At 48.0% G+C, this 24,491-nt stretch overlaps 1 protein-coding gene across 1 annotated transcript in view; it reads left to right on the top strand.

Annotated features, from left to right (window-relative positions):
* The first annotated feature begins 11,471 nt into the window (after positions 1–11,471).
* Positions 11,472–24,491, top strand: part of LOC118380119 (SH3 and multiple ankyrin repeat domains protein 1-like) — a 136,541-nt gene continuing 123,521 nt past the window's right edge. The window contains exon 1 of the mRNA XM_052491460.1: positions 11,472–11,832. The gene's annotated coding sequence lies outside the window, so the exon portion shown is untranslated. The remainder of the gene's footprint in view (positions 11,833–24,491) is intronic.

Genomic DNA, 24,491 nt, shown 5'->3' with positions numbered 1-24,491 from the left:
CTGCCTTGCCAATTTGAGTGAAGATTAGCAGTCAATGGTGCATTAAGAAATGCACAGTGCATCAACAGTGTGTGTACTGTAGAATGACTTCCAGGCCTGTAAATTCCAGGACAACTCCACTGAGGGGTGGCGTGCATGATATGAACTGCAGCTCTGCAGACGCTGTCCAGAGCACCCACAGTATGCGAGGGAGGGAGACCGGGTGGGTGGGAGACTGACTGCAATGTTTTCTGCAGAATGAGGTTTTATCTTTGGTCTTGTGTAGGTCAAGGGGTAGATGATACTGTATTAGTTTGGCAACTTGGACTAAGTGGGTACATTTTGTGTTCCCTCCCTTCCTTCTTTCACCTTTGTATCCACACTGAGAATACTTGGTGCTTATGACATTATTATGAAGCAACTTCAAAGCAATCTGTTGTGAGTTAGAACAAGGACAGTGACTTGTTACTTGATAATCTTGCTTTTAGTCTTGTCTCGCTCATTACTTAATTGGATCACACTGGTTAGGCTAGTTGTGTAGATGGTGATCGCAATGAAATGTTATCTGAGAAATGTGTAGTCAGCCACGTGGTTGCATGTATTATTTTTACATCCATGAATGAGATTCACATTTTTGAAATGGACGTTGCTCTTACATATTTGTAATGTCATTTGAGCATTCCACTTTCGTCATCTAGACATCGTTCCAGTAGCAATCCAACAGAGGTACTACATCATCTTATGTAAAACCATGAAGCAGTCATGTCTGTCTGTATTATTATTATTATTATTATTATTATTGAAAATGGTGCTTTATTGTAATTTAATATTTTACATATAATATTGATTGTTCCAGATAAGAAAGGTTTGTTTATATTACATGATAGAACATATTGTTTATTTACTTTAATAAAAAAAAATCTAACATTTCATTTATGGTTCCCCAACGTTTCCCCTGGACCAAGATTTAGAGTTGAGTCAGATGGTGATATATCATCAGCCTTCTGAAGAGGTAAACATTCTAATGGTCTGCTGTAGAATTGTAAAATGTAAATCATTAAAGAAAAATGCATTCTTTTTTTGAATTAATCTTTGGATGTGTCTTCACAATTTATTAGTGGTATGACGTATTTATTGGTTCAACAAACACCCTTGTGTCGTCTCGCATTAAACTGTATTATGAACCATGATTCATTTATAGATTTGTGGATCGTCTGAAGCATGCTATGTTGAACTTGTAATGTTAGCTTACAGTGCCTAGCTAGTTAATCATTTTGCTTAATTAAATACAGTAATTATATTATTTGACTGAATTTGTTTGGTTGCAACCATCATTGTAGTCCACAGAAAATGCTGCAAACTCTATTTTGACTTATTTGTTCATTCAGCCATTTTGTTATACTGTAGTTTATGAAAATACCAAACTTCTAACAGTGTATATGTTTAGGGTGGAAAAACAATATGCTGGTTTGATTGAAAGCTTCCTTCAGGCAACTACTTCCTTATTTACTCAACATATTTACACAAACTTTCATATTCCTTTCTTGACTGGATGTGTGTCCCTCTCCAGTCTGTCTTTCTCTCTATCCATACAGTATATGACTGTCATTTACATCTTGTCACTAAGCCTCTTCCTGTCGGTTTCCCGTCTTCTCCATCACTCAGTTTTCAGTCTTGTTTCTAGCAGCATGTACTTCCCATTGGCATGTTTAGTGCTTCAGATCCTGTGACCCACTTTGCTTGTCTCAGTGGAAAGTGAGGGGTTAAATGTGATGCCAAGTGGAACAGCTTTTCCATAATGAGGACAAGCAGAGCAGAGCAGAGAAGCAGAGAGAGAGGGAGAGACGATCTGAGTGTGCTAAGAGACTGGATCCTTTGAGGTGTTTCACCAACCACTGAATGATCCTACAGCCCTTAGCATTCAATGCTAACACCTGCTGACACCTACATGTACATCAACTCAGTGATATCAATGCTAGTACCTGCTGACACCTACATGTACATCAAATCAGTGATATCAATGCTAGTAAATGGTACTAATCCACACCATGCACCATCAGCTTCACCTACACACCGCCTAGTGCATATATGTGTAAAATAGCCTCACACTGTGAAGGATTCCTTTACTGGCTCAGGGAACTGAAACTGGCCATCTTTAACAACAGTGATATACCTATTCTTCTGTACGTCACAATTCCACTGAACTCTTAAATATACACTACATGACCATAAGTATGTGGACACCTGCTCGTCGAACATCTCATTCCAAAATCATGGGCATTAATATGGAGTTGGTCCCCCCTTTGCTGCTATGACAGCCCCCACTCTTCTGGGAACACTTTCCACTAGACGTTGGAACTTTGCTGCGGGGACTTGCTTCCGTTCAGCCATGAGCATTAGTGAGGTCGGACACTGATGTTGGCGTTTCAATTCATCCCATAGGTGTTTGATGGAGTTGAGGTCAGGGCTCTGTGCAGGCCAGTCAAGTTCTTCCACACTGATCTCGACAAACCATTTCTGTATGGACCTCGCTTCATGCTGAAACAGGAAAGGGCCTTCCCCAAACTGTTGCCACAAAGTTGGAAGCATAGAATCATCTAGAATGTCATTGTAGGCTGTAGCGTTAACATTTCCCTTTACTGGAACTAAGGGGCCTAGCACGAACCATGAGAAACAGCCCCAGACCATTATTCCTCATTTACAGTTGGCACTGTGCATTGGGACAGGTTGCGTTCTCCTGGCATCCGCTAAACTCAGCTTCGTCCATCGGACTGCCAGATAGTGAGGCGTGAATCATCACTCCAGAGAATGCATTTCCACTGCTCCAGAGTCCAATGGCGGTGAGCTTTATGCCACTCCAGCCAACTCTTGGCATTTGCACATGGTGATCTTAGGCTTGTGTGCTGCTGCTTGGCCATGGAAACCGATTTCATGAAGCTCCCGACAAACAGTTGTTGTGCTGATGTTGCTTCCAGAGGCAGTTTGGAACTTGGTAGTGAGTGTTGCAACTGAGAACAGACGATTTTTAAGCACATCGCGCTTAGGCTTGTGTGGCCTACCACTTTGCACCTGAGCCATTTTGTTCCTAGACGTTGCCACTTCACAATAACAGCACTTATGGGGCAGCTCTGACTTGTTGGAAAGGTGGCATCCTATGACGGTGCCACATTGAAAGTCACTGAGCTCTTCAGCAAGGCCATTCATCTGTCAATGTTTGTTTATGGAGATTGCATGGCTGTGTGCTCTATTTTCGACAACTGGTGTGGCTGAAATAGCCAAATCCAGTAATTTGAAGGGGGGTCGGCATACTTTTGTGTATATAGTGTATGTAGCAGCATGAGCTCCTCTGCCCGCATGTTTAACAACCTCTGGTGATTACAGGCTGTCAGAGGGGCAGAGAGTAGCTGTAGCCATGTGTAGTGTAGTGGTGTAGTCTTAGAGATGGCTGAGATGGACTGAGTGGACTTGGTGTTGGAGTCTAGAGGAGACCAGCGGTAGACAGTACAGTAGGAGTACAGCTCAGTCACTCTGCCAGTGGAGCGGAGAGACAGAGAGAGAACACCCCCATTTGTAACCCTGAAAAAATGAGCTCAGCTGGAGAGGAGAGAGAGAGAGAAAAGAGAGATGGAGGAGAGAAGAGCAGACAGAGAAAAGAGCTGGATTTTGAGAGCAGGGCAGAGATGGAGAGAGAAAGCAGAGGACTTAGAGAGGTCTTAGAAGGAGGTAGGTGTAGCAGGACATTATTTCCCAGGTGACAGGAGGCTGAAGCTCCAAATGAGTGTCCAGTGCTGGTGGTGTCAGTACATTAGTGTAAATTATGGCTTGGACAAATGTGGAGGAGAGAGAGAGGACTGAATAAATATGTCAGCTCCACGGCCAGGGATATGGCTTTTATCGTTATGAACATCTTTCTTTCTGACAGTTCCTGTTAGTAGTTTAATGTCAGACTCTTTGCTCTTAGAGCTTGGTGTTTCAACTATTTTGTTAGATTGAGTTAATTGATATAACGGTAGCTCCAAACGTTTTGGAACACTGACAATTATTTTGTTGTTTGGCTCTGTACTCCAGCACTTTGGAGTCGAAATGATGCAATGACTATGATGTTGAAGTGCAGACTGTCAGCTTTAATTTTAGGGTATTTTCATGCATATCGGGTGAACCGTTAAGAAATTACAACACTTTTTGTAAATAGTCCCCCCATTTTAGAGGACCAAAAGTATTAGGACAAAGTCACTTATGTGTATTAAAGTAGTCAAAAGTGTAGTATTTGGTCCAATATATAAGTTACAGTGGCATAAATATCATACCTCTCCCACAAAAATGCTAATTAGTTGGGGTAGGATATTTGTGTGTCTGTAACTTTCTCACTCATAATTATTCACGATTCATTCAGGGCTATCCATAACCATGGTAGCATCCACATTAATGTAGGAGTGTTTAGAAACATATTCTATTCTTATTTACAATAAAAGTGACTCAAAAATGAGTCCTTTTGGGCACAAAATAATCAGAAACAACCCAAACAAACAGCAAATGTATCCAACAAGTTTGTAGCGTCACAAGCTTGATTTAATCATTGCGTGCTATGAATATCAAATACTTAACTTTTGACTACTTTAATACACATATAAGTGAATTTGTCCCAATACGTTTGGTCCCCTAAAGTGGGGGGACTATGTAAAAAAAAAAAGTGTCGTAATTTCTAAACAAAAATGATGAAAATACCCTCATATTAAAACTTACAGTCTGTACTTTAAACTCATAGTCTTTAAACTGTTAGGGTTGCACATTTTGGGGAATATTCAGAGGTGGAAACTTTCCGTGGGAATTAATGGGAATATATGGGAATTAATGTAAATATATGCAAATTAATATCAGTACCATTTAAATGTAGATGTTTTTTACATTGGATATATTTACCATATCATATGGAGACAGAAACATTAAGCTTTTACTTTATCATAAGTAGCCATAATTGCAAATGATTAAATCCTTCCAATAGAATTTTAAAAAACAATTTAGTTTAATTAAATTAGTTAAATTAGTTGACTCATCACATGGGAAGATTTCACTGAACAACAAAAGAAAGTGAATATTGAATGATCCCCAATGATCCATCGCAGCTCCCAAAAGCTTTTTCAACATACATCTGTAAAATGATAGTCAAGAAACTAAAGCTTTGGTTGTCTTCCTCTCATGCTTCCATGTCTTCTCCCTGGACCTCCTCCATGTCCACCTCTTGAACATCAGACTCTGAGGCCTCATCTTTACTGTCACTTTCCAACCTGTTTGAGGATGGCTCGTTGTCAGGTTCAATAGCTCATATGGCCACCAATCTTTCAACCCTTGTATTGGTCAACCTGTTGCGTGCTTTGGTATGTGTTCCCAAACAAGGTCCAGTTGTGCTCTGAGGCGGCTGATGTTGGTGGGATTTGGAGGATGATGGAGGCAACCGGGATAAGAGCCTCAGATCCACCAAGTTCCTTCCACCAGGTGGCTGATGAGATATGTTTCAACTGTTCTGCCTGCGGCTATGGAACCCTGACCTGTTCACCGGACGTGCTACCTGTCCCAGACCTGCTGTTTTCAACTCTCTAGAGACAGCAGGAGCGGTAGAGATACTCTTAATGATCGGCTATGAAAAGCCAACTGACATTTACCCCTGCGGTGCTGACCTGTTGCACCCTGGACAACCACTGTGATTATTATTATTTGACCATGCTGGTCATCTATGAACATTTGAACATCTTGTCCATGTTCTATTATAATCTCCACCCGGCACAGCCAGAAGAGGACTGGCCAGCCCTCATAGCCTGGCTCCTCTCTAGGTTTCCTCCTAGGTTCTGGCCTTTCTAGGGAGTTTCTCCTAGCCACCGTGCTTCTACACCTTGGGGTTTTAGGCTGGGTTTCTGTACAGCACTTTGTGACATCAGCTGATGTAAGACGGGCTTTATAAATAGATTTGATTGATTGTTGGTACGACTGCTATATTGCATCTCTTTATTTATCAACTTTATTTAACCAGGTAAGCTAGTTGAGAACAAGTTCTCATTTACAACTGCAACCTAGCCAAGATAAAGTGAAGCAGTGCGACAGAAACAACAACACAGAGTTACACATGGAATAAACAAGCGTACAGTCAATAACACAATATAAAAAAGAAAGTCTATAAACAGTGTGTGAAAATAGCATGAGGAGGTAAGGCAATAAATAGGCCATAGTAGCAAAGTAATTACAATTTAGCAGATTAACACTGGAGTGATAGATGAGCAGATGATGATGAGCAGATGGTGGTGTAAGTAGTGATACTGGTGTGCAAAAGAGCAGCAAAGTAAATAAAAACAATATGGGGATGAGGTAGGTAGATTGGGTGGGCTATTTACAGATGGACTATGTACAGCTGCAGCGATAGGTTAGCTGCTCAGATAGCTGATGTTTAAAGTTAGTGAGGGAAATGTAAGTCTCCAGCTTCAGCGATTTTTGCAATTCGTTCCAGTAACTGGCAGCAGAGAACTGGAAGGAAAGACGGCCAAAGGAGGTGTTGGCTTTGGGGATGACCAGTGAGATATACCTGCTGGAGCACATGTGTTGTTATCGTGACCAGTGAGCTGAGATAAGGCGCTTTACCTAGCATAGACTTATAGATGACCTGGAGCCAGTGGGTCTGGCGACGAATATGTAGCGAGGGCCAGCCGACTAGAGCATACAAGTCGCAGTGGTGGGTGGTTTGGTAACAAAACGGATGGCACTATGATAGACTACATCCAATTTGCTGAGTTGAGTATTGGAAGCTATTTTGTAGATGACATCGCCAAAGTCGAGGATCAGTAGGATAGTCAGTTTTACTACGGTAAGTTTGGTGGTGTGAGTGAAGGAGGCTTTGTTGCGAAATAGAAAGCCAATTCTAGATTTAATTTTGGATTGGAGATGTTTGATGTGAGTCTGGAAGGAGAGTTTACAGTCTAGCCAGACACCTAGGTATTTATAGTTGTCCACGTATTCTAGGTCAGAACCGTCCAGAGTAGTGATGCTAGTCGGGTGGGCGGGCGGGTGCGGGCAGCGAAAGGTTGAAAAGCATGCATTTGGTTTTGCTAGAGTTTAAGAGCAGTTGGAGGCCACACAAGGAGTGTTGTATGGCATTGAAGCTCATTTGGAGGTTAGTTAACACAGTGTCCATAGAAGGGCCAGATGTATACAGAATGGTGTTGTCTGTGTAGAGGTGGATCAGGGAATCACCCGTAGCAAGAGCGACATCGTTGAACCTTGCCCTCATCCAGGCCAAGGTGGCGAGACAAAGTAGTGATGGCCTTGTAGGCCATAGGCAGGGCAGTACGGATTTGTTCTCTCACATCTGCAAGCAGAGTCTGAACATCAGACATGGTGGAATTGTCTCCCTCAATCCGTGCTACGGCTATAGGTTTTAGGAGTTTCAGGCTGCTTACCATTCTCTCCCAAAATACATCATCCAGGAGGATTCTCTTGATGGGGCTGTTCATATTGGCAGACTGCGATATGGCCATTTTTTTGGAGAGACTCCTTCCCCTCCAGGAGACAAACATGATGACAACACCACCACAATGGGTGTTGCTGGGCAGCTTCAATGTGGTGCTCTTATTCTTCTCACTTTGCTTGGTGAGGTAGATTGCTGCTATAAGTTGATGACCCTTCACATACCTAACCATTTCCTTGGCTCTCTTGTAATATTGTTTTCAGGACCATGATGTCCTTGAAGAGCAGATTCAATGCATGAGCAGCACAGCCAATGGGTGTGATGTGAGGGTAGGACTCCTCCACTTTAGACCAAGCAGCCTTCATGTTCGCAGAATTGTCTGTCACCAGTGCAAATACCTTCTGTGGTCCAAGGTCATTGATGACTGCGTTCAGCTCATCTGCAATGTAGAGACTGGTGTGTCTGTTGTCCCTTGTGCCTGTGCTCTTGTAGAATACTGGTTGAGTGGTTGAGATGATGTAGTTAATTATTTATTGCCCACGAACATTCAACCAACCATCAGAGATGTTTGCAATACAGTCTGCTTTCTCTATGATTTGCTTGACCTTCCCTTGAACTCTGCATCCAGCAAATGAGTAGATAAAGTATGTCTGGTTAGAGGGGTGTATGCTGGGCAAAGAACATTCAGAAATCTCTTCCAATACACATTGCCTGTGAGCATCAGAGGTGAACCAGTTGCATACATAGCTCGAGCTGACATTCATCAGCATTCTCCTTTACGTTCCTTCGATAGCTGTTGCTATCGATAAGGTGTCTGATTCATCATTTTCACCTTGAATAGAAGTAGAGGGAATTTTGTCAGAGGTTGCTTGTTGTAAGTGGTGCTGTAAGTGAACTTTATGCACTTGGCCAGATGATTCTGCATCTTTGTTGGATTCTTTACATATGATTTGGCACATTATTTGCAAATGTACACATCTTTTCCTGCAGTGAAATGTCTCCACACATCAGATAATGCCCGTGGCATTTTCCTTTAAAGATTTGAAAAAGAAAAAAAAGATTTAAAAAATCCATGTACAGATAAATAGTTAAGAAGTTAGATTAAACAACTCCTTTGTAAGATAAATTATTTAAAATGAAACATGTATGGAAACAGGTGAATTAACACTCCTCAGTTAGCAGGCTTAAGCAAGCTAAAACCCACACGGTAGCAAAAACTAACTAGTAAAAATTTTTATCAAGTTAGAAATGATTTAAACACACTTTGCTTTAGGCTACTATTTACTAGTTTACAAAAAATCATGAATGTCATGTAAAATATATTCACCCCACCCAGTATTATCATCAAAACTTACCAGAAAACATGTAGTCCTTGGCTCAGACAGTGTAGTAGTGTGGGCTCAATAGCATCTCATAAGTGTGCAAGATCTTGAGAATCATGTGATGGAAGAATGCACTGTGCATGCAGAGGGTTGCAACTCCATTGAACTGGGGATAGTTTGACCAAAATATGCCACAAGACCTAGAATTGCCTTATGTATATCCTACAAAAAAGGTTCACTGTTATAAGCTAACGTTTTTGATGAATTTAAGCAAAATTCCCAGGCTTGACTTCCCATGGAAATTTCCCAGAAAGTTTCCGATCCTTTGCAAACCTACTCATTGTAGGATAGGGTAAGTAAGGGTAAGTAATCCTTCTCACCCCCCCCCAAAAAAAAAAAAAGATTTAGATGCAAGTGGCTGTTCCACTGGACGCCATAAGGTGTATGCACCAATTTGTAAGTCGCTCTGGATAAGAGCGTCTGCTAAATGACTTAAATGTAAATGTAAATGTAAATTGTATACTAAATTCAGCTAACCACACACAGACTCTCACAGATAGACACTGACAGGGGCTGCGTTTGGACAGGCAGCCTAATTCTGGTCTTTTGACCAATCTGATCAGCTCTGAAAAATATCAAATGTGAAAAGATCTGATGGGATTGACCAATTAGTGGAAAAAAGATCAGAATTGGTCTGCCTGTGTAAACACACAGACTCACCCAATCACGCAGGGGGAAAGCAAATTATTCAACGGCAGTGCGTACACACACAAATCAATGCACTCTCAATTTAGTGACAATGATGATGGATCACATTTACATTGTGCTTGATATTGTATGAGGTAACTCGCTAGAGTGAAGGGCAAACATTTTGATGCAGAGTAGATGCAGTCATTGTAAATAAGAATGTGTTCTTAACTGACTTGCCTTAGTTAAATAAAGGTACACAAAAAAAACACAACAAAAATCAACAACTAAAAATCGTCAAATCGGCGCCCAAAAATACAGATTTCCGATTGTTATGAAAACTTGAAATCTGCCCTAATTAATCAGCCATTCCGATTAATCGGTCGACCTCTAATCCAGATACTAACCAAGCCAACACACACAACTCATATTAATGTTAGAGTGTTAGGACTTCATCTCCATGTATATTTCTGAACACATCCACAGACCACCATGCTGACTGATTCCCTCTGAGGGTAGTGTGTTTGAGCCATGAAAGGGGCGTGTCTGCTATCAGAGTCCTCCTAGCAGCTTTGACATGCCTCACTCACCCTGATTGGCGTAATGGAAGGGATTTCTAATTGCTATTCATTTCAGTTAGTCAGTTGGAAGGCTCTCTCTCCACCCACTGTTACTTCTCCCCACACACACATACAGTCTCTCCACCCACTGTTACCCCTCCCCACACAGACATATACAGTCTCTCCCCAACTGTTACCCCTCCCCACACACACATACAGCCATTCCCCACTGTTACCCCTCCCCACACACACATATAGAGTCTCTCCCCCACTGTTACCCCTCCCCACACACACATACAGCCTCTCCCCACTGTTACCCCTCCCCACACACACATACAGCCTCTCCCCAGTGTTACCCCTCCCCACACAGACATATACAGCCTCTCCCCACTGTTACCCCTCCCCACACACACATATACAGTCCCTCCCCCACTGTTACCCCTCCCCACACACACATATACAGTCTCTCCCCCACTGTTACCCCTCCCTCCCTCCCCACACACACACATATACAGTCTCTCCCCCACTGTTACCCCTCCCTCCCTCCCCACACACACACACACATACAGTCTCTCCCCGCTGTTACCCCTCCCCACACACACATACAGTCTCTCCCCGCTGTTACCCCTCCCCACACACACATACAGTCTCTCCCCACTGTTACCCCTCCCTCCCTCCCCACACACACACACATACAGTCTCTCCCCGCTGTTACCCCTCCCCACACACACATACAGTCTCTCCCCGCTGTTACCCCTCCCCACACACACATACAGTCTCTCCCCGCTGTTACCCCTCCCCACACACACATACAGTCTCTCCCCACTGTTACCCCTCCCTCCCTCCCCCACACACACACACATACAGTCTCTCCCCGCTGTTACCCCTCCCCACACACACATACAGTCTCTCCCCACTGTTACCCCTCCCTCCCTCCCCACACACACACACATACAGTCTCTCCCCGCTGTTACCCCTCCCCACACACACATACAGTCTCTCCCCACTGTTACCCCTCCCTCCCTCCCCACACACACACACATACAGTCTCTCCCCCACTGTCTCTGTGTATGGAAATCATTGTATTTGTGTTATTGATATTGTGTGACGTGTTAATTTGATAGTTTGGGTCTGTTTCCCTGTGAAGTCTGTGGTATTGGGTGGTTCCCACTGTCTGTGTTCTGTAGTGTCTTCAGTTCTGTTGATCTTTCAATTTATTCCCAGCTAAGAGTGAAGAACTCTTCAAAACATCAAAGAGAGGGAGAGAGAGCGAGAATGGGAGATGAGGGAAGAGAGAGACAGAGAGAAAGAGAGGGAGGGGTGTGCCCTGTATCTGGGTGCTGGTGTAGGCGAGAGAGGGAGACTGGGAGGAGAGGATGAGGGGGAGGGGCGAGAGCGCTAGAAAGCGAGAGACACAGGTATGGGAGGGGGGATAGAGGGAAATAAACCAACCAGATGAAAGTGAGAGAGAGATTGGGCTGTTTGAACGTGCCAGAGGGTAAGAGAGAGAGGGAGAGGGACATTTTCAGGACTGAGGAAATAGAAGTGTTACTACTGGGTTGTGCTGCCTGGCGCTAGAAGACCGACATGGAGAATATGCATCGCCCCACAGCACACACAGACACCGGACACCACGTAAAATGTGATTTTCAAAGGCCTCACTATCAGCGGTGATTTTTCCACTTCTCCCATTCCTTTTTTAATTTTTATTTTGCGCTGCCTCCTCTCTCCTTATTTCTGTGTGTGGATCCTCCCTCCCTCCCTCCACCACTTCTGTCACTCTCTCCATTTCCAAAGGAGGGATCTGTGAATCAAGTGCAACAGAAGAAGAACAGTAAGTGAAGTGCTTTTTCTGCATCCGAGGGAGACAGAGAGAGGTGCATGGGGGAATATTGCAAGGCAAGCAGACGAGAGCAGGGATTGTCTCAGGAAAGAATGGAGAGGGTTAGAGGGAGTTGCGGTTGCGGGTTGTTTATTCAAGTTACAGCGTTGATGTAAATGTGTCTAATTCATTGGTCACGTGGGTTGACGGAGAGTCACATCAATACTGTGACTGTAGAGGAAGATACACAGGCAAATACCGTGCAGAGAGAAGATAAATGACAGAACAAGATGACAGGGAGATAAAGGAAGACATAAGGGAGAGTTGGGTAACATTGACATTTTGGCAGCAGAATACTCTCTGATAGCAGTACATATAGCACACATTCTCAGATGGAAAAAGGGACGGAGAGAGAAAGTGGGACCTTTTCTAGATGTAGTTCAGTGAAGGACACGAAGGTAGGATTGGCTTGAGATGGCAATTTGTGTAGGCAGTCCCACTGGAAGTGGTGTTCAGTACAAGGCATCAGCGAGGTGTTATTTACACACCCACCCACATCCATTGGCATGCATTAGTCTACTGAAGGCTGTTGTACCCATGCAGGGATGGTGATGGACTGCTGCACAGTCAAGGCAGCTGGTGAATGTGATTGGTACTCACATCAGAAGACACAACCATTTGAAACCACGTAGTCAATCACACAGTGGCAGTCATGATGTCATGATGCCAGGGGAACACTGCATAGGTAGAACTACCACGTATGATCTGCCACACAGATACACCTGTCCATGTATTCCAACATGCACGTAGCCATTTAGATACATCCATCCATATGCACCTACACTATTGTGCACTTTGCTGTGCATCCAATAGCATATGCACCTGTGACTTCAAACACTTATATATCCACATCTACTTTCATTTGAATGAACTTCCACATGTGCCTGCATACACACACACACACACACACACACACACACACACACACACACACACACACACACACACACACACACACACACAGTCTCTCCCCACTGTTACCCCTCCCCACACACACATACAGTCTCTCCCCACTGTTACCCCTCCCCACACACACATACAGTCTCTTCCCAACTGTTACTTCTCCTCACACACATATACAGTCTCTCCAAACTGTTAACCCTCCCCCACACACACACACACACATACAGTCTCTCCCCACTGTTACCCCCTCCCCCACACACATATACAGTCTCTCCCAACTGTTACCCCTCCCCCACCACACACACACACACATACAGTCTCTCCCCACTGTTACCCCTCCCCACACACACACATACAGTCTCTTCCCAACTGTTACCCCTCCCCACACACACATATACAGTCTCTCCCAACTGTTACCCCTCCACCACACACACACACACATACAGTCTCTCCCCACTGTTACTTCTCCCCACACACATATACAGTCTCTCCCCACTGTTACCCCTCCCCACACACACATATACAGTCTCTCCCAACTGTTACCCCTCCCCACACACACATATACAGTCTCTCCCAACTGTTACCCCTCCCCACCCCACACACACATACAGTCTCTTCCCAACTGTTCCCCCTCCCCACACACACATATACAGTCTCTCCCAACTGTTACCCCTCCCCACACACACATACAGTATCTCCCCACTGTTACCCCTCCCCACCACACACACACACATACAGTCTCTCCCCACTGTTACCCCTCCCACACACACATACAGTCTCTTCCCAACTGTTACCCCTCCCCACACACATATACAGTCTCTCCCAACTGTTACCCCTCCCCCACACACACATATACAGTCTCTCCCAACTGTTACCCCTCCCCACACACACACACATACAGTCTCTCCCAACTGTTACCCCTCCACCACACACACATACAGTCTCTCCCAACTGTTACCCCTCCCCACACACACATACAGTCTCTCCCAACTATTACCCCTCCACCACACACACATACAGTCTCTCCCAACTGTTCCCCCTCCCCACCACACACACATATACAGTCTCTCCCAACTGTTACCTCTCCCCACACACACATACAGTCTCTCCCAACTGTTACCCCTCCACCACACACACATACAGTCTCTCCCAACTGTTACCCCTCCCCCCACACACACATACAGTCTCTCCCCACTGTTACCCCTCCCCCACACACACACACGTACAGTTTCTCCCCACTCATTGTTACTTCTCCCCACACACACATACAGTCTCTCCCCCACTGTTACCCCTCCTCACACACACACATACAGTCTCTCCCCACTGTTACCCCTCCCCACACACACATACAGTCTCTTCCCAACTTTTACCCCTCCCCACACACACATACAGTCTCTCCCCCACTGTTACCCCTCCCCACACACACACACACACATACAGTCTCTTCCCAACTGTTACCCCTCCCCACACACATATACAGTCTCTCCCAACTGTTACCCCTCCCCACACACACATACAGTCTCTCCCCCACTGTTACCCCTCCCCACACACACATACAGTCTCTTCCCAAATGTTACCCCTCCCCACACACACATACAGTCTCTCCTCACTGTTACTTCTCCCCACACACACATACAGTCTCTTCCCAACTGTTACCCCTCCCCACACACACATACAGTCTCTCCCCACTGTTACCCCTTCTCATACACACACATATACAGTCTCTCCCAACTGTTACCCCCCACACACACATACAGTCTCTCCCCACTGTTACCCCTTCTCATACACACACATATACAGTCTCTCCCAACTGTTACCCCTTCTCATACACACACATATACAGTCTCTCCCAACTGTTACCCTCCCCCACACACACACGTACAGTCTCTCCCCACTGTTACTTCTCCCCACACACACATACAGTCTCTCCCCCACTGTTACCCCTCCCCCCACACACACACACATTCAGTCTCTTCCCAACTGTTACCCCTCCCCACACACACATATACAGTCTCTCCCCACTGTTACCCCTCCCCACACACACATACGGTCTCTCCCCACTGTTATCCCTCCCCACACACACATACAGTCTCTCCCCACTGTTACCCCTCCCCCACACACATACAGTCTCTCCCCCACTGTTACCCCTCCCCACACACACATACAGTCTCTCCCCACTGTTACCCCTCCCCACACACACATACAGTCTCTCCCCACTGTTACCCCTCCCCACACACACATACAGTCTCTCCCCACTGTTACCCCTCCCCACACACACATACAGTCTCTCCCCACTGTTACCCCTCCCCACACACACATACAGTCTCTCCCAACTGTTACCCCTCCCCACACACACATATACAGTCTCTCCCAACTGTTACCCCTCCCCACACACACATATACAGTCTCTCCCAACTGTTACCCCTCCCCACACACACATATACAGTCTCTCCCAACTGTTACCCCTCCCCACACACACATTTACAGTCTCTCCCAACTGTTACCCCTCCCCACCCCACACACACATACAGTCTCTTCCCAACTGTTACCCCTCCCCCCACACACACACATACAGTCTCTCCCCACTGTTACCCCTCCCCACACACACATACAGTCTCTTCCCAACTGTTACCCCTCCCCACACACATATACAGTCTCTCCCAACTGTTACCCCCCCCCACACACACACACATACAGTCTCTTCCCAACTGTTACCCCTCCCCACACACACATACAGTCTCTCCCCACTGTTACCCCCCCCCACACACACACACATACAGTCTCTTCCCAACTGTTACCCCTCCCCACACACACATACAGTCTCTTCCCAACTGTTACCCCTCCCCACACACATATACAGTCTCTCCCAACTGTTACCCCTCCCCACACACACATTCAGTCTCTTCCCAACTGTTACGCCTCCCCACACTCACACATACAGTCTCTTCCCAACTGTTACCCCTCCCCACACACACATACAGTCTCTCCCCACTGTTACCCCTCCCCACACACACATACAGTGTCTTCCCAACTGTTACCCCTCCCCACACACACATACAGTCTCTCCTCACTGTTACCCCCTCCCCACACACACATACAGTCTCTTCCCAACTGTTACCCCTCCCCACACACATATACAGTCTCTCCCAACTGTTACCCCTCCCCCACACACACACACATACTGTCTCTTCCCAACTGTTACCCCTCCCCACACACATATACAGTCTCTCCCAACTGTTACCCTCCCCACACACACACACATACAGTCTCTCCCCACTATTACTTCTCCCACACACACATACAGTCTCTTCCCAACTGTTACCCCTCCCCACACACACATACAGTCTCTCCCCACTGTTACCCCTCCCCACACACACATACAGTCTCTCCCCACTGTTACCCCTCCCCACACACACATACAGTCTCTCCCGAACTGTTACCCCTCCCCACACACATATACAGTCTCTCCCAACTGTTACCCCTCCCCACACACACACACATACAGTCTCTTCCCAACTGTTACCCCTCCCCACACACATATACAGTCTCTCCCAACTGTTACCCCTCCCCACACACACACACATACAGTCTCTCCCCACTATTACTTCTCCCCACACACACATACAGTCTCTCCCAACTGTTACCCCTCCCCACACACACACACATACAGTCTCTCCCCACTATTACTTCTCCCCACACACACATACAGTCTCTTCCCAACTGTTACCCCTCCCCACACACACATACAGTCTCTCCCAACTGTTACCCCTCCCCACACACACATATACAGTCTCTCCCAACTGTTACCCTCCCCACACACACACACATACAGTCTCTCCCAACTGTTACCCCTCCACCACACACACATACAGTCTCTCCCAACTGTTGCCCCTCCCCACACACACATACAGTCTCTCCCAACTATTACCCCTCCACCACACACACATACAGTCTCTCCCAACTGTTCCCTCCCCACCACACACACATATACAGTCTCTCCCAACTGTTACCTCTCCCCACACACACATACAGTCTCTCCCAACTGTTACCCCTCCACCACACACACATACAGTCTCTCCCAACTGTTACCCCTCCCCCCACACACACATACAGTCTCTCCCCACTGTTACCCCTCCCCCACACACACACGTACAGTTTCTCCCCACTCATTGTTACTTCTCCCCACACACACATACAGTCTCTCCCCCACTGTTACCCCTCCTCACACACACACATACAGTCTCTCCCCACTGTTACCCCTCCCCACACACACATACAGTCTCTTCCCAACTTTTACCCCTCCCCACACACACATACAGTCTCTCCCCACTGTTACCCCCTCCCCCACACACACACACACATACAGTCTCTTCCCAACTGTTACCCCTCCCCACACACATATACAGTCTCTCCCAACTGTTACCCCTCCCCACACACACATACAGTCTCTCCCCACTGTTACCCCTCCCCCACACACATACAGTCTCTTCCCAAATGTTACCCCTCCCACACACACATACAGTCTCTCCTCACTGTTACTTCTCCCCACACACACATACAGTCTCTTCCCAACTGTTACCCCTCCCCACACACACATACAGTCTCTCCCCCACTGTTACCCCTTCTCATACACACACATATACAGTCTCTCCCAACTGTTACCCCCACACACACATACAGTCTCTCCCCACTGTTACCCTTCTCATACACACACATATACAGTCTCTCCCAACTGTTACCCCTTCTCATACACACACATATACAGTCTCTCCCAACGGTTACCCCTCCCCACACACACACACGTACAGTCTCTCCCCACTGTTACTTCTCCCCACACACACATACAGTCTCTCCCCCACTGTTACCCCTCCCCCCACACACACACACATTCAGTCTCTTCCCAACTGTTACCCCTCCCCACACACACATATACAGTCTCTCCCCACTGTTACCCCTCCCCACACACACATACGGTCTCTCCCCACTGTTATCCCTCCCCACACACACATACAGTCTCTCCCCACTGTTACCCCTCCCCACACACACATACAGTCTCTCCCCACTGTTACCCCTCCCCACACACACATACAGTCTCTCCCCACTGTTACCCCTCCCCACACACACATACAGTCTCTCCCCACTGTTACCCCTCCCCACACACACATACAGTCTCTCCCCACTGTTACCCCTCCCCACACACACATACAGTCTCTCCCCACTGTTACCCCTCCCCACACACACATACAGTCTCTCCCAACTGTTACCCCTCCCCACACACACATATACAGTCTCTCCCAACTGTTACCCCTCCCCACACACACATATACAGTCTCTCCCAACTGTTACCCCTCCCCACACACACATATACAGTCTCTCCCAACTGTTACCCCTCCCCCACACACACATTTACAGTCTCTCCCAACTGTTACCCCTCCCCACCCCCCACACACACATACAGTCTCTTCCCAACTGTTACCCCTCCCCCACACACACACATACAGTCTCTCCCCACTGTTACCCCTCCCCACACACACATACAGTCTCTTCCCAACTGTTACCCCTCCCCACACACATATACAGTCTCTCCCAACTGTTACCCCTCCCCCACACACACACATACAGTCTCTTCCCAACTGTTACCCCTCCCACACACACATACAGTCTCTCCCCACTGTTACCCCTCCCACACACACACACATACAGTCTCTTCCCAACTGTTACCCCTCCCACACACACATACAGTCTCTTCCCAACTGTTACCCCTCCCCACACACATATACAGTCTCTCCCAACTGTTACCCCTCCCCACACACACATTCAGTCTCTTCCCAACTGTTACGCCTCCCCACACTCACACATACAGTCTCTTCCCAACTGTTACCCCTCCCCACACACACATACAGTCTCTCCCCACTGTTACCCCTCCCCACACACACATACAGTGTCTTCCCAACTGTTACCCCTCCCCACACACACATACAGTCTCTCCTCACTGTTACCCCTCCCCACACACACATACAGTCTCTTCCCAACTGTTACCCCTCCCCACACACATATACAGTCTCTCCCAACTGTTACCCCTCCCCACACACACACACATACAGTCTCTTCCCAACTGTTACCCCTCCCCACACACATATACAGTCTCTCCCAACTGTTACCCCTCCCCACACACACACACATACAGTCTCTCCCCACTATTACTTCTCCCCACACACACATACAGTCTCTTCCCAACTGTTACCCCTCCCCACACACACATACAGTCTCTCCCCACTGTTACCCCTCCCCACACACATACAGTCTCTCCCCACTGTTACCCCTCCCCACACACACATACAGTCTCTCCCGAACTGTTACCCCTCCCCACACACATATACAGTCTCTCCCAACTGTTACCCCTCCCCACACACACACACATACAGTCTCTTCCCAACTGTTACCCCTCCCCACACACATATACAGTCTCTCCCAACTGTTACCCCTCCCCCACACACACACATACAGTCTCTCCCCACTATTACTTCTCCCACACACACATACAGTCTCTCCCAACTGTTACCCTCACACACACACATACAGTCTCTCCCCACTATTACTTCTCCCACACACACATACAGTCTCTTCCCAACTGTTACCCCTCCCCACACACACATACAGTCTCTCCCCACTATTACTTCTCCCACACACACATACAGTCTCTTCCCAACTGTTACCCTCCACACACACACACACACACACACATACAGTCTCTCCCCACTGTTACCCCTCCCCACACACACACATACAGTCTCTCCCCACTGTTACCCTCCCCACACACACTTATAGAATCTCTCCCCCACTGTTACCCCCCCTCCCCACACACACATACAGTCTCCCCACTGTTACCCCTCCCCACACACACATATAGTCTCTCCCCACTGTTACCCCTCCACCACACACACACACACACATACAGTCTCTCCCCAACTGTTACCCCTCCCCACACACACATACAGTCTCCCCACTGTTACCCCTCCCCACACACACATACAGTCTCTTCCCAACTGTTACCCTTCCCCACACACACATACAGTCTCTTCCCAACTGTTACCCCTCCCCACACACACATACAGTCTCTCCCCACTGTTACCCCCCTCCCCACACACACATACAGTCTCTTCCCGACTGTTACCCCTCCCCCCACACACACACATACAGTCTCTTCCCAACTGTTACCCCTCCCCACACACACATACAGTCTCTTCCCAACTGTTACCCCTCCCACACACACACACATACAGTCTCTCCCCACTATTACTTCTCCCCACACACACATACAGTCTCTTCCCAACTGTTACCCCTCCCCACACACACATACAGTCTCTCCCCACTATTACTTCTCCCCACACACACATACAGTCTCTTCCCAACTGTTACCCCTCCACCACACACACACACACACACATACAGTCTCTCCCCACTGTTACCCCTCCCCACACACACACATACAGTCTCTCCCCACTGTTACCCCTCCCCACACACACATACAGTCTCTCCTCACTGTTACCCCTCCCCACACACACACACACATACAGTCTCTCCCCACTGTTACCCCTCCCCACACACACATACAGTCTCTCCCCACTGTTACCCCTCCCCACACACACATACAGTCTCTTCCCAACTGTTACCCCTCCCCACACACATATACAGTCTCTCCCCACTGTTACCCCTCCCCACACACACATACAGTCTCTCCCCACTGTTACCCCCCCCCACACACACATACAGTCTCTTCCCAACTGTTACCCCTCCCCACACACACACACATACAGTCTCTTCCCAACTGTTACCCCTCCCCACACACATACAGTCTTTCCCAACTGTTACCCCTCCCCACACACACACACATAGTCTCTCCCCACTATTACTTCTCCCCACACACACATACAGTCTCTTCCCAACTGTTACCCCTCCCCACACACACACACATACAGTCTCTTCCCAACTGTTACCCCTCCCCACACACAGACACATACAGTCTCTCCCCACTATTACTTCTCCCACACACACATACAGTCTCTTCCCAACTGTTACCCTCCCCACACACACATACAGTCTCTCCCCACTATTACTTCTCCCCACACACACATACAGTCTCTTCCCAACTGTTACCCTCCACCACACACACACACACACATACAGTCTCTCCCCACTGTTACCCCTCCCCACACACACACATACAGTCTCTCCCCACTGTTACCCCTCCCCACACACACATACAGTCTCTCCCCACTGTTACCCCTCCCCACACACACATACAGTCTCTTCCCAACTGTTACCCCTCCCACACACACACACATACAGTCTCTTCCCAACTGTTACCCCTCCCCACACACATACAGTCTTTCCCAACTGTTACCCCTCCCCACACACACACACATAGTCTCTCCCCACTATTACTTCTCCCCACACACACATACAGTCTCTTCCCAACTGTTACCCCTCCCCACACACACACACATACAGTCTCTTCCCAACTGTTACCCCTCCCCACACACAGACACATACAGTCTCTCCCCACTATTACTTCTCCCCACACACACATACAGTCTCTTCCCAACTGTTACCCCTCCCCACACACACATACAGTCTCTCCCCACTATTACTTCTCCCCACACACACATACAGTCTCTTCCCAACTGTTACCCCCTCCACCACACACACACACACACATACAGTCTCTCCCCCACTGTTACCCCCTCCCCACACACACATACAGTCTCTCCCCACTGTTACCCCTCCCCACACACACATACAGTCTCTCCCCACTGTTACCCCTCCCCACACACACTTATAGAATCTCTCCCCCACTGTTACCCCTCCCCACACACACATACAGTCTCCCCACTGTTACCCCTCCCCACACACACATATAGTCTCTCCCCACTGTTACCCCTCCACCACACACACACACACATACAGTCTCTCCCCAACTGTTACCCCTCCCCACACACACATACAGTCTCCCACTGTTACCCTCCCCACACACATACAGTCTCCCCACTGTTACCCCTCCCCACACACACATACAGTCTCTTCCCAACTGTTACCCCTCCCACACACACATACAGTCTCTTCCCAACTGTTACCCCTCCCCACACACACATACAGTCTCTCCCCACTGTTACCCCTCCCCACACACACATACAGTCTCTTCCCAACTGTTACCCCTCCCCACACACATATACAGTCTCTCCCAACTGTTACCCCTCCCCCACACACACACACATACAGTCTCTTCCCAACTGTTACCCCTCCCCACACACATATACAGTCTCTCCCAACTGTTACCCCTCCCCACACACACATTCAGTCTCTTCCCAACTGTTACCCCTCCCCACACTCACACATAGTCTCTTCCCAACTGTTACCCCTCCCGACACACATATACAGTCTCTCGCAACTGTTACCCCTCCCCCACACACACATACAGTCTCTCCCCACTGTTACCCCCTCCCCACACACACATATACAGTCTCTCCCCACTGTTACCCCTCCCACACACACATACAGTCTCTCCTCACTGTTACCCCTCCCCACACAGACACACATACAGTCTCTCCCCACTGTTACCCCTCCCCCACACACACATATACAGTCTCTCCCCACTGTTACCCTCCCCCACACACATACAGTCTCTCCTCACTGTTACCCCTCCCCACCACACACACACACATACAGTCTCTCCCCACTGTTACCCCTCCCCACACACACATACAGTCTCTCCCCACTGTTACCCCTCCCCCCCCACACACACACATACAGTCTCTCCCCACTGTTACCCCTCCCACACACACATACAGTCTCTTCCCAACTGTTACCCCTCCCCACACACATACAGTCTCTTCCCAACTGTTACCCCTCCCCACACACATATACAGTCTCTCCCCACTGTTACCCCTCCCCACACACACATACAGTCTCTCCCCACTGTTACCCCTCCCCACACACACATACAGTCTCTTCCCAACTGTTACCCCTCCCCACACACACACACATACAGTCTCTTCCCAACTGTTACCCCCCCCCACACACATACAGTCTCTCCCAACTGTTACCCCTCCCCACACACACATACAGTCTCTCCCCACTGTTACCCCTCCCCACACACACATACAGTCTCTTCCCAACTGTTACCCCTCCCCACACACACATACAGTCTCTTCCCAACTGTTACCCCTCCCCACACATATACAGTCTCTCCCCACTGTTACCCCTCCCCACACACACGCATACAGTCTCTCCCCACTGTTACCCCTCCCCACACACACATACAGTCTCTTCCTAACTGTTACCCCTCCCACACACACACACATACAGTCTCTCCCAACTGTTACCCTCCCCACACACACACACATACAGTCTCTCCCCACTATTACTTCTCCCCATACACACATACAGTCTCTTCCCAACTGTTACCCCTCCCCACACACAGATACAGTCTCTCCCCACTGTTACCTCTCCCCACTGTTACCCCTCCCCACACACATACAGTCTCTTCCCAACTGTTACCCTCCCCACACACATATACAGTCTCTCCCAACTGTTACCCCTCCCCCACACACACATACAGTCTCTCCCCACTATTACTTCTCCCCACACACACATACAGTCTCTTCCCAACTGTTACCCCTCCCACACACACATACAGTCTCTCCCCACTATTACTTCTCCCCACACACACATACAGTCTCTTCCTAACTGTTACCCCTCCACACACACACACACACACACACACACACATACAGTCTCTCCCCACTGTTACCCCTCCCCAAACACACTTATAGAATCTCTCCCCACTGTTACCCCTCCCACACACACATACAGTCTCCCCACTGTTACCCCTCCCCACACACACATACAGTCTCTCCCCACTGTTACCCCTCCACCACACACACACACACATACAGTCTCTCCCCAACTGTTACCCCTCCCCACACACACATACAGTCTCTTCCCAACTGTTACCCCTCCCCACACACACATACAGTCTCTCCCCACTGTTACCCCTCCCCACACACACATACAGTCTCTTCCCAACTGTTACCCCTCCCCACACACATATACAGTCTCTCCCAACTGTTACCCCTCCCCACACACACACACATACAGTCTCTTCCCAACTGTTACCCCTCCCCACACACATATACAGTCTCTCCCAACTGTTACCCCTCCCCACACACACATTCAGTCTCTTCCCAACTGTTACTCCTCCCCACACTCACACATAGTCTCTTCCCAACTGTTACCCCTCCCGACACACATATACAGTCTCTCGCAACTGTTACCCTCCCCCCCACACACACATACAGTCTCTCCCCACTGTTACCCCTCCCCACACACACACATATACAGTCTCTCCCCACTGTTACCCCTCCCCACACACACATACAGTCTCTCCTCACTGTTACCCCTCCCCACACACACACATACAGTCTCTCCCAACTGTTACCCTCCCCACACACATATACAGTCTCTCCCAACTGTTACCCCTCCCCTCCCACACACACACACATACAGTCTCTTCCCAACTGTTACCCTCCCCACACACATATATACAGTCTCTCCCTAACTGTTACCCCTCCCCACACACACATTCAGTCTCTTCCCAACTGTTACCCCTCCCCACACTCACACATAGTCTCTTCCCAACTGTTACCCCT

Source organism: Oncorhynchus keta, chromosome 32 (genome assembly GCF_023373465.1).
Source record: "Oncorhynchus keta strain PuntledgeMale-10-30-2019 chromosome 32, Oket_V2, whole genome shotgun sequence".
In the NCBI taxonomy this organism is placed as follows: domain Eukaryota; kingdom Metazoa; phylum Chordata; class Actinopteri; order Salmoniformes; family Salmonidae; genus Oncorhynchus; species Oncorhynchus keta.
The sequence above is the reverse complement of the archived record's forward strand: the minus strand, read 5'-3'. Positions and strand labels throughout refer to the sequence as shown.